Here is an 11,689-nt window from a genome sequence, read left to right as displayed (position 1 = left end):
TTATACTTCCAACCTTTGTACATTGCTTGACATAGATTTTCTCAAAGACTCGTCTCTTAACCTTTCCTCAATGCAGTGCACACATATTTGGGGTCTGAGTTGAACTTCAGTGTATTTAACCAATCAGTTAAACATGAAATTATGAACTTGTACCCTGGGAGTCAGGGTAATCACTGTTTACATCCCATCCCACACAGTGTAAAGGGCACTGTTGCAGAACTCAAGTTACCGTAATATTACATCAATAAGTTCACCAGCCTTGTTCAGTCCGAGTCCTCTGATGTGAACTAAACAACCGGACTCTGGTCCGCCTAAAAGAGATGGTCTCGGGACGCTAGCTAGTGAACTCTGGAGCGGTTAATCGCTTACTGTGACTGATAAGGGCTACTGTAGCATAACCCATTTGTCTAGCGTATAAGTGGTTAGCTTGCCCTGAAGGAAATTACAATGTCTCCTAACATCTAAAAATATATATTTTGGAAGACACACAGACTGTGTGAAACTTTGCTATGATACTGCTGACCAATGGATGGAGCAACCCAGTCTCATGGCATTTCGTGTTCACCAACACGATTTTTAATCTATTGATTCGTGTTCACCAACACGATTTTCCCCTTTTTTTCGTGTTGCACAGCACGATTTTAAAAGCAATGTATTTCTACTGGTAATGACGCTCATGGAAGCACGGCATTCGTTTGTGTCGGCTGCCCTTAAAGGCAATGTGAGCGTCCATTCTCATTGGATAACGGAGAATTGTACACCCGGAAGTAAGTATTCCCCTTACTGTCGATTGATTTTACAGTGATATCTGCACTACTCATCGACTAAAAAACACCAGATTATCCTTGTTAATTACACAACATTGATTGGTTTAAATTGTGTGCAATGCTTTTGTATTTTTCCCCTTCGATTCGTAGAAACAAATATTTTTTCGGAGTAAAGGATGGCAGAAGACACTACACTACCCAGAATCCCCAGCTATCGTTTGGACTACACCATGTGCTCTGTTTGACGTCACGTGATCTTCAAATGTCTCCCTGCAGAAAAAAACATGGCCGAACTTCGTTTTATTCTCGGTGGAAAATGCCTATTTTAAAGTTAGTTTGGCCATTAAAATGCGTTTTGATGTCATTTGATGCGAGAAATATGAGTTGTTATTTCAGATTATGTGTGCAGTGGATGTACATGATCTTTAGTTTGCTAGTTATTACGAAGATTACTTCAGGAAATTGCGTCCATAACGTTTTCATTGTTACCAAGGTGGTTGCTAGGGACGCTGCTATCGATATTATTTCTGTTATGTTGTGTAACTGTTTAATGGTGTTATCTTTATTGCTACCCCCTTCCCCGTCAATGTATAGTGTTGGTCCACAGAGCAAATGTATTAGTTTAACAAAATCCGCATCTAAAGATAGCCTACGTTATTTTCCCCTGTGCAATTCCAGTCTCACATCTCACAGCACATCGTCATTAACAAATACCGGAAACAGACCAAAAACATTTTTTTTTTTAAATAATACTTTATTCCGAGTGTGCTTGCTTTTCTCTTTGAAAGTCATCACATAACGGCATTGTAATACACGGTTCGGCTGCATTAAATATTACATATCTGCCGTAGTTCTGTATTTATAGAGCCCTGATGTGAAGACTTCTAGACAAACATGAGGAACTGAAAACGTGACGTGGATCATAAATATATCAGCCATTAAACAACATCTTACATTTATTTTCACACAATACGTCTCCTTGCAGTATCAACACTAATTCGGCTGACTTTTATATTTGATCTAGGGCCGGGACTTTAACGCGTTAATTAAGATTAATTAATTACACAAAAATTAACGCGTTAAAAAAATTAACGCATTTTAATCGCACTTATTTTTGCACCGCGGAACGTTTCTCACTGGATGAGTTTCAGGCGTACCGATTATACTGGAGCACCAACTAACGTTCATGACTTCAGACAACAACAAACCACAGTGAACAACAGTGGGATATGTTGTTTTAAAAAACGGACGGATGGAAGCGTCGATAAGAGCACGGTTGTGTGCAAATTATGCAAAAAGGAATTCGCATATCACCGCAGCACATCAAGCCTCAAGTATCACCTCAATGCAAAACATATAGCAGCTAGCGTGGAAGCTAGCGTGGACGTTAGCCTCTTTTATCGCGTTCACACCAAAAAGAGCTGGTACTAAAATTAGTTAATGAGAACCTTTTTACCCCCACGAAAGTCCCTGCTAGAGAGCAGAGTGCTGCTAGAGAGCAGGGACTTTCGTACGGCTCTCTTGTGAGAAAAGAGCTATATTTCTGATTGGCTGGGCGGATTGCAAACCACGCCCCGTAAAACTCCCAAAAAGTTTTGTGAAGCCGCCATTTTATTATCCTCGCATTAGCATTATTAGCATTAGCCCAGCGCAGAAACGCAGAGAGACTAACTTATGGCAACACAAAATAAAACATGGGAGCGGTGGAGATGAGGAGGTGTCGGCGTTCTGGCGATTTACTCGGAAGGCTTCAGTGGAAGCTGCTGGGAGTCCCAGCAGCTTCTACTGAAGCCAGTCCCCAACTCCGGGGACTTCCGGCCGGGGTCTTTGGGCGGCAGTATACGCCGTGAAGTGGTTTGCGGCCTGCCAGTAAACCCAAAGAAGAAGAAGTGACGTCAGCGGCTTCATTTGCCTAATCCACCCCCAGGTTCAAAGAGTTCTCATGAACCTTTGTGGGAAAAGTACTGCGGTGTGAATGCGCCTAATGGTATACTAAAATCCATGTGAAAAAATTGCTTCTCACTGTTCTCAGGTCAAATATTTATATGTGATTAAAAATGCGATTAATTTCGATTAATTAATTACAAAGCCTCTAATTAATTAGATTAATTTTTTTAATCGAGTCCCGGCCCTAATTTGATCCAATTGGTAGATAGGCTGTATTTACCAGAGGTGGGACCAAGTCACTGTTTTGCAAGTCCGAGTCAAGTCTCAAGTCTTTGCGCTCAAGTCCGAGTCAAGTCTCAAGTCATTGTTTTGCAAGTCCAAGTCAAGTCTCAAGTCAGGATGGGCAAGTTCAAGTCAAGTCAAGTCCTAAACTTTGACAAAACGAGTCATAAACAAGTCATTATGTGTTTTTCACCAAATGTAATGACATCGATCAACAGAATAATACTTAATAATCAAATTGCTCTTTATTAGTCACATTAATAATTTAATAATCAATTTTCTCTCTGCTGGTAAAATAACGTGTGTTTTTCTAATTTAAGAGGGATCAGTAAGGTAAGGCTACCGTGACGGTTTGATTCAGAAGGAGTTTAATGTATAAGATCCCTGATGTTGAGGTAACCAGAATGTTTATTTCCACTGTGTACAACATGTTATAAGGGACCCACAATCTATCTTTATGCAAGGGATAATGTGCAGCGAGGCGTCTCTATGGGGAAAAGAACACCTGAATCTAGATCCCTCTGCAGGTGGTACTTTAAGTATATTTTGATGCTAATACTTTTCTACTTTTACTTGTAACATTTTGAATGCAGGACTTTTATTGTACAGGGTTCCTGCAGGTTTCGCCAACTCAAATTTAAGACTTTTTAACACCTTTTTAAGACCACTTTGAATAGAATTTAAGACCTATTTCACGGCAATAAAGTATGAAGGAAAATGTATATAAAGAAGAAATACGTCCCATAATCACTTACAAAGTAAATGTATTCATGTTCAACATAAGAACAATGACTGAACACAACAGCATAACAGTACAGAACTGTGTTAGCGTGTTAGACACAAAGTGTGTGTGTCTGTGTGTGCTTGAGTGTGTGTGTGTTAGGGCTGTGCAATTAATCATTTTAAATCGCAATTACGATTTTGGCCTGCCACAATTACGAAAACAACATAATAGAAAAAAAAAATTATTTAGCTTTGCTAGGTTGTGACAGTGCACTACAACATATTTGATCTAATGAATTTTTTAGTAATGTATCATTTATTTAATTAATTTTTGTATTGGTTTTTCAGTTGAATTATACGTTCAGGGTAATCAACAGTTAAAAAGATACTGTTCAAATGATTATTTGTTTTAAAGTTCAATAAATGGATGTTTTCAAAGTCAATGAATAATCATATTTAATAATCGTGATATTAATTATTGACCAACATAATCTTGATTATTGCCATAATCGAGCAGCCCTATTGTGTGTGTGTGTCATATTTAAGACCTTTTTAAGGCCTTAAATTCAGATTAACAAATGTAAGACTTTTTAAGACTTGTTAAGACCCCGCGGGAACCCTGATTGTAACTTTTTTTAATTGTCTGAACTTCTCCCACCTCTGACAATAAATCCTGAGTGGTTACCAAAAAAAAACCCTGCTCTGAAGGTTATTTTCATTTTACAAATCCTGCACTCAGCTTTGCTTTCTCCAATATCATTGAAAAGCAGCCAGATGCTGCTTCTTTTTTCGGTTTTCGCTCATTTCTTGACTTTTTCCGACGCGCTTGCATTTAAATCCGCTCCCCGTCTCCCCGTCGCTCTGTGCAGCTGGCCTGTACCACTACACATGCTGTGCCCCCCACCCTTCTTTCACATAATGGTATGATCCTAGTGTGTCCTCGCATATGATTGGCCGCATGGTGGCCCAGCTAAATAAAGACCCGCCCCTGCCTGCAAGGATTCTCAGCAAGAGTAGGAGCGGCTGAAGCTTCTGCTTTCCCCGACGGGAGTCTGCTCTTCTAACGGCAGCTCGCGATCGGCGTGTTGGAGACCTCTGAATTAAAGTATCAAGTCACCTCAAGTCAGAAGGCTCAAGTCCAAGTCAAGTCCCGAGTCATTGGTGTTCAAGTCCAAGTCGAGTCGCAAGTCTTTTGTGATGTTGTCAAGTCGAGTCTCAAGTCATAAAATGTCTGACTCGAGTCTGACTCGAGTCCAAGTCATGTGACTCGAGTCCACACCTCTGGTATTTACACCATAAAGGTGCACAGCTGATATAAAGGGACACCTAGCGGTTAAAGCATGTTATTGAATTTCCTTATTTTTATTATTTGATATTAATAGGATCCCTATAAAGTATATTCATTACTCGTTATTCTCTACTAATACGTAATTAAAGACTGTATATAATGACTATTTTGCACATCCCTTTCAAGATTTCAAGATTTTCTAAGGTTTATTGACATATCATATAGGCCCACACAACTATGGTGTAGTTATGCATTGAATGAAAAACTTGGGTCGCAGGTTCCTCAATAGTGCATTACAAGACATCTATCAATATTTGTGCATACCTCCAGCAATGTTAACTATGTTGAAGCACTTATTTGTAACTGATATTATACATAATGTATTATACTCTTATAAGATGTATGTAGATATTTCATCTCCGGCCTTGTCAGGTATTGAACAATCAATAAATAAAGAACACAGAATTGTTGAATATAAAACACAGAATTTGTATGATTATACTAAATGATTTACAAATAAACACCACTGCATATTTAACTGTTACACATGCTGATGTAACGCAAATGTTCCAACTTGGGATCAATAAAGTATATCTTATCTTAAGCTGATCGATGGCTACTGCAGTATTTGCAAAATGTGCCTCTGAACCTTGACAAGTGCATGTTTCAGGCTTATCAATTAATGTAATGTAATGTTATCAATTAACAACATGGGTCACAAACATAAGACCAGCTGTTAAATAAAGCTCTTCTGACCTTAGCTGGCATGTGTGTATATATATTAATGCTGCCCATTATGGGCACAAGCAATTTCACCCATTTATTAATTATATGTTTTAAATGTGAGTGTTTCCTACCCCCTAAACCTCCAGGGATGTACACAGTTTAATACTGGCAACTTCTTATTATGGGAAATACGAAAACGTCTTTTAAAACTACAACTCCCAGTAGAGACGTGCCATAGATAGAGAACATGTTGCGAAACAGAATAGCCAGCATGTGTAGTTCTGGGGACGGGGTGGGGGAGGGGGGGACGCGGTGGTCCCGTTCAAATCCAGTTTTGGACAGTATGCCGTTCGAGGCTCGGCGTAACCCTCGGAGCACACTCTCCAATCACAGAGCTTGAGGACTATCACAGGGTTTGTCAAACAGAGCACATGGTGTAGTCCAAACGATAGCTGGGGATTCTGGGTAGTGTAGTGTCTTCTGCCATCCTTTACTCCGAAAAAATATTTGTTTCTACGAATCGAAGGGGAAAAATACAAAAGCATTGCACACAATTTAAACCAATCAATGTTGTGTAATTAACAAGGATAATCTGGTGTTTTTTAGTCGATGAGTAGTGCAGATATCACTGTAAAATCAATCGACAGTAAGGGCAATACTTACTTCCGGGTGTACAATTCTCCGTTATCCAATGAGAATGGACGCTCACATTGCCTTTAAGGGCAGCCGACACAAACAAATGCCGTGCTTCCATGAGCGTCCATAGAAGCATATGGACATCCCGGAAATCTGAAAATGGACGCTAAGGGCCCCCCCCTTGCGTTGAAAATGGACGCTAAGGCCCCCCCCCCTTGCGTTGGAAAAAGCCGACACAGGACTTGACATAACGTCAACATAGGCCGACCTGGGAGTGAGGATGTGTTGGCTGCGCTGGCAGTTCTGGGAGGGAAGAAAACATTTTGACCGTTGGGGCTCATCCTAATTTTCGAGTAGCATGAAGTTGCAGCGTCGGAGACGACACTTGTAGAACCACACACACAGGTCCCGCGTCACGAGCACACACACAGGTCCCGCGTCACGGCGGCACGTGACGGAGCACGTTCACATGAATGTGAACGTCAACGTGAGTGTGAGTAATGTGAAGTGCTTTTACAGTTTTATTTGTTTAACATTAATAACAATTCCGGTGTCTTGAAATGAAGTGTGATTCATAATAATAATTAATAATAATAATAATAATAATTAATTAATAATAATAATTAATTAATTCCTTACATTTATTATAGCGCTTTATCAATTACTCAAAGCGCTTTACATATACACACATTACACATATATGATACATGCAATGGTCAGATACTGTGGACAATACCCACAGGAGCAAATCCGGGTGAAGTGTCTTGCCCAAGGACACAACGGCCTGACGCAGTGGCGGCAGGAGCGGGTTTCGAACTGGAGTTCCCCAGCACTCCCCCTTGATCTGATGATCGGATGCACAGACCACTGCGCCACCCGTCCCATAATTAGCCAACATTAACTATGATAGTGTTAAGGCAATACAAACAAACATCTGTTTGCTTATGATAGCTTCTAACCGTATTAAAGTCTCTAAAAACAACTATTCATTAGCTATAGCTTTCGGCAAAAGCATTAGCAAAAGCATTAGCTTCGTTAGCATATTTGATCATTTGTTTAATGAAACTAGCGTGATTTTGGCAAGCCCAACTAGGTGTCATAGTTGAGTAATTTAATCACTAATTACAGTAAGAGTGTGAGTAATGTGAATCATGTTTTGTTTTTTTAAGTTAACAACTATTCTGTTGTATTGAACAGCCATACAAGCAACAAGTGCTAAATGTCATCTGTTAGCCTATGATGACTCGCTGCAAAACCAACTGTTAACCATTTTGTTTATTTGTTTAATGAAACCGTATGTTATGGTTATGTTATTTGACAGAGGCATTTATCCAAAGTGACTCACAAAAAACATAAAATAACCATAATTAACATTAGAATTTCAATACAAATAGTTACATAGTCAAGTTACATTACTTATTACATTTGTAACAGGGTAATTAGTCATCTGTAACCTACTACATTTAAAAAAGTAAACTTCCCAACCCTAATGATTAATTATAGTCAGCTAATTAATTAAACTTCAACGGATGACAAAAGCATGTCAATATGTCCACTACATTAAATCAGCAGTAGCCTAAGTTCTGTCTTCAGTGTAAATGCTTCTTTAATAGTCATTGTATTACAATTTGAATTCATTGTAAATAATCTTCACTGTGCTGACTGCCTGTTTACCGTTTATCAGACAGTCTCATCATTTCGACATGTTTTGTAATATTGCATGAGGTGTTTTAGTCAGTTATGTCGGCCTATTATGTAGGTTAGAATCTGTCGTGTCAGAATCTAACAATCAGGCCTAATTTATGTCTGTCTGTGAAATTGTTTCAAAATGTTCAGTTTGACCAATTAGGCTCTCTCTTTTTCAAGATGCATATTACAATCCGAGAGGGGAGATCCTTGCCGGACCTTCAACGGTGCACGACGTGTTGCAATGACTTCCACTGCCCGTTCTGTGTCTCTCGTTTATTCTCTCCAACAAAACACTGCAAGGTGAAAAGCCATCTCGAGAGCCACTTCCAGCGTGCAGTTCTCCATGAAGGTAAAGTTAGCTTACATTCTCTTGTGAAATGCAAATGGAGTTGCAATGTGTCTGCATTAAAAGCAGCCTAAATGTTATGATCAGTTCCATTTGAGCAATACATCAAAACAAGTCCTATGATTTGTTTGTGGTGACCAGTTACTTGATCCAGATGTTTGGTATTCATAATTTACACTTTTAAATAATATGATCACAAAATAATAATACTACAATTCTATGTTCTTATGTTTAAGGGTATACCATTCACAGATGTGGATTAAATTGCCGACCAGACTATCATTTTCACTGCTGCTACTGCCAATCCATGCATACTCGCAAATCTGGCTTTGTAAAGCACCTCGCTTTGTGCAAGGCAAAGCACTCTGCCATAACCCCCATCATCCCAGATCCAGCAATCCCCATCATCCCAGATCCATCAACGCCCGTCATCCCAGATCCAGCAATCCCCATCATCCCAGTGCGAAAGATGCAAAGGGTCCGTGTAGAGCCTGTACTCAAGAAAAAATGTCCCATATGCCATGTTCTCATGAATAATTTTTTTTTTGAAAAGGCACATGGAAAGAAAGCACTCTGCCAAACAAAAGGACATAACCGCAAGTTCACACCTACCGAGTGAATGCATAGATCCTGAACATGGAGTCTATGCTGTCCACAAAGCCTTCCATGGAACAAGTATTCCTCTGCATGTTCAGAATAAAGTGTGGGGAGAAAATCAGCATGTGTCTTGAGAAAATAATGAGTGCCAGGTGAACCTGGAGTTGGCATGGAGGAGTGGAATTAAAGCCTATCAATGTACACATTTAAAATCCATAACCTACTGTTCATCCTATGCCTCCCCTATTGAGCTTGATGAAGATATTCTAACGGAGATGGTGAACAACAAATGGTTTGGTGAAGATAAAAAGAGCCTCTGCCTCATTCGGCAAAACCTTGCCAAATGTAACCACGTCCCTTTATCTGTGTACTCGAAAACTGGAACCCCGAAGACAACAAAATATGTATCCGTATATGAGCCTACGGTTTCATATTACAGTCGATTGGGAAGAGTCATGGTGTCGTACGACACAAAGAAGAATTTGTGGCACTGTCCTTGTGCCAGGACTAAGATATCATGCCCACACAAATACATTGCAAAATGGCACTTATTTCAGACACACCGTGAACTATTCAGGAAAGTCAGAAGCACAGAGGAGGTGGAATGCCTGAGTGCAGCAGCAGCAACAGAGGACGAACACAGTCATGATGAGGCTGATCTGGGCGATGTTCCATATCCACCAAAAGATGTCCAAAATTGAAAGGCATGACCCAATATATTCTGAGTCACAAAAAGTTACCTGCTGTCCTGCCAGAACATTTGCGGCTTCCAGTGGAAGTGCAATATCCAAGGCACCTCATTCCAGAGGAGATGATGTGCCAGCACTGCCCAGGCAACGGCACTTGGGTTTGCCACGCCAGATCTGTGGAAATGACTGCGGGATTTTTATGCTTATGGTAGGGTATCAGTTGGCACGTTTGCAGGCTTCTGTAAACATTGTAAATATAATGCTTTGTTTTCCATCTTCTCTGTTCCAGTACACTCTGTCCATTGTTACAAACGCCGGGTTTCAATTCCAGGAGGTTAGTTTAGGATTTGTATTTACTAAAGAAGTAAATGCCTACTTAAAGTGTTGCTTATGTTGCATCATACTGTTCATGTTGAAGAAAAATGATTTATTGTGGACATTGTGAATCAAAAATTGTCTTTGTCACTTTCTAATTTCATTCAGAGGGACATGCCTTTGATTAGGAAGTGGTGGTGTCTTCTTCTCATGGAGCTGTTTGAAATACAAGGGTATGAAAGCCCTTAACAATATATGTGTTTTGATTTAAGTAATACTTTATTTTGAGGGTCACTTGTAGATGATCTATTATATTAGGTTAACCATGTACAGATCAGTAGACCATCAGTAACAAGAGCTGTAAGACTCTGGATGGCAATATCTGTTGAGATTATTAATGCATATCAATTGTGCACCAATGCCTTAGCCTTTCCCTATGCAATACTTTAGATGACGTCTTGTTCTTATTGTTGCAAAGGCATGGCCAAAGGTTTGCCTTTTGGACTCTGGAGGCCAGAAGCTTGCTGGAGGGAACCCTTCAGCCAATATTCAGAGTGCCACGACCAGAGAGGGAACAGCAGACCCCGCCTCACCCCCAGTGAAGAATCAGCAGACCCCGCAATAAAAATAAATAAAAATGTATTCTGAACTGAAATGCCTCTCGGTCAAACTGCTTGTTTATCTTTTGCAGGCTGGTGCATGAACACACTAACAGTTGTTTTTCAGTAATCTAGCACCTCTTCGAAGACACCTTTGATTTATTAATAATAATAATGAAACGAGAATTATGATAATGAAACGAGAATTATGATACTGTAGAAGGAACAGTGTTTAACAGTGTTGTTTTCTTTTGAATAATAATGAAACGAGAATTATAAACATACCCAAAACTAAATTAACAGTGTTGTTTAATATACATATAAAAGACTATATTTTTGAAATTCATTTTTATTCATTTTTGAAATTCTCAACTAAATTAACAGAATATACATATAAACATTCATGTGAACGTGCAACAGAATATGGTTCCCGTCACGTGACGCGGGTCACGTGGGACCCCGTCACGTGACGCGGGACCTGTGTGTGTGGTTCCCGTCACGTGCCGCTGTGACGCGGGACCTGTGTGTGTGCTCGTGACGCGAGACCTGTGTGTGTGGTTCTACAAGTGTCGTCTCCGACGCTGCAGCTTCATACTATTGTAATTTTTTCGGCCTTGATGTAACAATATTCGTAATTAAGTAAATGTAACACCCTTTTCACCCCGGTTACACGTTTCATTTGCCCTGTACGATGGGTGCTGTAAGTGATGAAAATGGGGGATGTTGGCTTATCTGGCGCCCGCAGCTCACAGCCAAAATGCGAGTGAGCGAGGGAGAGAGGGAGGGTGCACCGGTACCAGCGCTGTTGTTATTAGAATCTGGTGCCGTGCTAGCTGCTCTAACGGATATAAGAAGAAGATGTTTCTACAATAATGTGGAGGGAGAGTCATCTCCAGTCAGACTGAGAGGCTGATACTACAGCTCAGTGAGGTAAAGGAGTCTTAGTCTAAGTTCAAACGGTTTGGTCACAATTTATGTAAACACATATTTCCAAGGCACTCCTTTATAATTATTGGGATAAACAGGTTTTAAATAATTCCAATATATACAATAGGAGAGTAACCAAAAAATATCCTTTAAAACTGGAGAGATTAAAAAAATGCATAAATAAATAATTGTTACGGTAAAATAAGATATGAGTGAAC

Source organism: Gymnodraco acuticeps, unplaced genomic scaffold (genome assembly GCF_902827175.1).
Source record: "Gymnodraco acuticeps unplaced genomic scaffold, fGymAcu1.1, whole genome shotgun sequence".
Classification (NCBI taxonomy): Eukaryota; Metazoa; Chordata; class Actinopteri; order Perciformes; family Bathydraconidae; genus Gymnodraco; species Gymnodraco acuticeps.
The sequence above is the reverse complement of the archived record's forward strand: the minus strand, read 5'-3'. Positions refer to the sequence as shown.